The sequence below is a fragment of the Dromaius novaehollandiae genome, chromosome 2, assembly GCF_036370855.1.
Source record: "Dromaius novaehollandiae isolate bDroNov1 chromosome 2, bDroNov1.hap1, whole genome shotgun sequence".
Taxonomy (NCBI): domain Eukaryota; kingdom Metazoa; phylum Chordata; class Aves; order Casuariiformes; family Dromaiidae; genus Dromaius; species Dromaius novaehollandiae.
The window spans coordinates 150,068,779-150,072,835 of record NC_088099.1 but is presented as its reverse complement, the minus strand read 5'-3'; positions in this window follow the sequence as shown (position 1 = coordinate 150,072,835).

The following is a 4,057-nucleotide window of genomic DNA, read 5'->3' as shown; positions in this document are numbered from 1 at the left end:
TGAAGTCAATAATGTGGTTAAGCATATGTTTAACTTTAAATAAACAGGCTCAGCTTTAAGGGCTTTGCTGAACTGGAGCCAGCTGGAATATATTAATAGGCAGCAAAAAAAATTAAAATTTTAATTTTGTTTTCTTAATTATGTATTAGAGCAAATATCTCTTTTTCTGTGCTATATAACTTTGGGAGGCATTTTTAAAGAAGGTCACAGAAAGAGGATAGAGCTGCATTCTGGCCTGTAAAAGACATCTTTAAGGAAAACAACTGAGCTTCCATTCCTAGTCTCTGTTGAAAAAAGTTCCTTTCATGCTTTTATTGGTCTAATTAGTGGTACGGAGATGATGCTTCTTATTGAGAGGCAGACAAGAAGAAGACAACTGAGAGTTTTATACCCCTACAACCTCTGTTTGCAAAACTAAATGTTAAAGTAGTTCAAAGACAATTTACAGACAGTGAGCTAACAATTGGGTCAGCAAGAAAGGAACATGGAGTGATATAGGGGACTCCCAGAGTTTCAAATAGCCCATTTTCTGACACAGGTCCTGAGACGGCGTCCAGTAGCCCAGCTGACCTGTGACCTTCCTGTTTCAGCTGTGCCTGTTCTGCCTCACAGTTCCCTTCTCATTGTCACAGATGAGGGTCACCGTCTGCGACGCCCTGCTAAAGAACAGTCTTTATTCTATATAAAAGTTAATTTTTATTTTGGCCCATCTCAGACTAGATCTGGGTCCAGACTGACACGGTAAAACAGGCAAGTGTTTTGAAAGAAGTTTTACTCATTAATATCCAGAACTTGAATTTATGCCTCTCTTCCTTTATTTACAATCTCCAGGATAAACCAGAACAACCAAAGCTCTGGTCGTGCTGGATGCTGATCACCGTCTAGGGGAGCATACTCCTTCGCTTTGGACGCCAGTTACTGAATTTGCATTTTTCAAACTTTTGATCACTCCATTTAGTAGTCTATAGGAGTACACTATTTCTCTTGGGAACAGGTCAAACAAATGAGTCACATCATAAACTTTCAGATTATCTTTGAGTCAGATAGACTTTGTTGTCTTCTTAATTGACTTTCAGCAATACTAACTTTTACTTCTGCCCACAGCCTGATGAACGCAAAATAATGTCAACACATCCTCCAGGAGGAGGAGGCTTCCCTCCACTAGGTCAGCAGAGGGCAATCATTATAAGAAATTGGTTCTATAACCTTGAGTTTTTCTCAAGACCAACTGTTTTATCTCTACTGAAGTTAATACACATGTAAACTCATATGCAGCTTAATTTTAACACAAAAAGTTCAGTGTAACCATATCAATATAGTAGGATCATTTACCTCTGGTCTCATTTTATATCTATAAATTAAATATCTGTATAAAATACAGAAATATAGATTTTCTCACCTGGAGAGGAAATTAGTCTAAAAGATCCAAACAGACTGTAGTCTCTACATTGCTGAAAACAGACAATGAGACTGGAGAATATTTTTTATAGCAAAAGGCATCCGAAGGGTCACAGAAATTTAAGATGGGAAGGTGTTACAGAGAGCTTTGCATCAGGGAATGAGTGCAGAAGCTGCCTTCCTGTAACATCATCCCTTGGGCACCCTGCATATTTAAAGGCCCTACCAGGACATTAGTGATAGTTGCTGGATCTCCATGATCTGCATGCATCTCTGTCTCCCCTTGCTCTTTTCTGGTTCGTTCTTGCAGGAGCAGAGCTGCAGACAGTAAGGTTTTGCAGACAGATCAGAGGCAGAGTGGTTCCCTGCAGGAGGAAAGGAAGCGATGTGAGGAATTTCATGTTGAATTTTCAATCAATAAGAAGGGAGTTATCCTTGTTAGTAGAAATCACCAGTGGAAAGGAAAACTAAAGGGTGCTCCCTATAGCTGGAAGAACATGTGATTTGTCCCCATCCAAAACACAAGGCAGATACAGTGGGCAGTGGTGTGATTTCCACTAGCAGAGGCTGAGGGGGAGAGTCATAGGAATCACTGTATGTATCAACACTGGGCATGTCCTTGCTGTCCTCCAGGGTTATAAACGTCACTGGCATATTCACTGGCATACTGAGTACACCCAGCAAGGATGGCCTCAGCAGCCAGGTGATCTCTGCATCGTGTCTTGGAACAGCACATCTTCCTTGTATCTAACCTTCCTCTTCCTGCCGTTTTCTGCCTATGCTGTGCCTGCTCCTACTTTGCATTTACAGTATTCTTGATTTATTAGCATCATCATCATTTCTGCACTTGCTGAACTTTCTACTCTGATTTTTTGCTTCTTCCTCATGCATATGAAACAGAAGCAGAGCACAGTTTCTGGCAGAGGTGGCAGAACTCATCTGAATGCTTTATGAGCAAAAGGAGAGACACTCAGTTTGTGAGTGACTGCTTCATCCTGTAGCCCCACGTGCATCAATTGCTTTATAGCTTTGTACATGACCTGCTGCAATGGAGTCAGAGGAGTTCACAGGATTGTTTTCATACATTGCCAACCAATCCAGGAGTACATCTGCATGTGCACCAGAGGTCTAAGACACAGCAGTGAAGTACATGGGTGCAATAACTAACCTGGAGTTGTTTTCAGACAGAACAGTGTGTCAGGTCTGTGGGTATTATTGCTAAGCACCAAGAGCAGCTGTGCTGTCCTGGATGCAGACTATAGCCTGATTTTCACCTACACATGGAATTCATCTTTAATGTAGAGCAAACCAAAACCAAGAGGAGAGAGTGTCTGATGCCTGTTTGGTTGGGATTCAGCATGAGATTAAGATGTTTAGCTGCAGGTGTCTGCACCTGCACCTAACGTGTGCACTCGGTTTCTGAGCTCCTGTTAACTCAATGGAACGTCATCATTGCTAAAATACCCAGTACTGTCTGTGATAATTAATAGCCAAACCCAATATAATCAGTGGAGTCCAAAAAGCAGTTTGGGCCACCCTGCAGTAGACACCTACTAGCTGGTTGTCTGAACCATGAAGTATTATATTGGCTGTCTTCCCTTGATGGGGATTTAGATACCTGTTGTATGTTTAAACATCAAAATGTAGGAGTCTCATAAGTGACCACCAGCTTGTTCTCTAATTCTCAGAATATGTGACAGCAGAAATTGAAACCTCCTAAAGTTAGATCACAAAATTCCACAGACATGTGAAGAAGATTACTCGTGTTTTCTCTCTAAACAGGATTACAAGGAAAATTCACAGCATAACAAGTGAAATTAGTGACCTTCTGAAGAGTATAAGGAACTGAAATAACACTGTTTAAAGCCATTGGCACTCAAATAGTTCACTAATGCCAGGTTCTGACTGTGCCTGGCTGTTCATTTTATATACACCTACACTGCCATAAGACAATTTACAAACAGCATGACAGAATGGAGGATTGCCTACTCTTGAAGTGCTCTATTATTAATGAACTCACAGCAGCTCTGTACTGCATTTCAGGACAGGAAGAGAAGAATACTCTGTGCAAGTGAAACTCTAGGGGTGTTTGAGTAAGCAGCATGCAGTTATCCAGCCTGGAAGGTGGTCAGTGCACTAAAGCTGACACTTTAACACTAACCTTGCAACACGCCATACCCAACACATTTGCAAACTGTTTGCTGCAGTTCATTTTCCAAGGCTGAGCATCAGGCAGGAACACATTCTCCGTTATATTCTGGGGGTGGCACATCCTCCTCCCAGTTATAGACCCACAATCTACTTTTGCTACTTAGCTCTAATTTGGAGACTTTTGGAATGGAAGAATGAGAACAGTGGCTTATTCTTTCCTTTCCAGCAGCCTGCAGACATTTAACTGATATGGAGTGGAAAATTACGCCCTAGAGTCTTTTTTGAGGTCCATACAACACAAGTCTTCAAATGGCGAGAGTCATGCATGTTGAGATGAGGGATGAGGGTCATGCACATCATGAGCACTTCAGGAACAAAGACTCTCTCTACTGTGTCCTAGCAATTTGAGGTATCTTTGAAATCGCAGTCATTCGCAAGCCTCTTGAACTTCGCTTACTCCTAATTTGTCTGGTAAGCTGCTGTCGAAGGCAATGTTCTTTATTTCCTC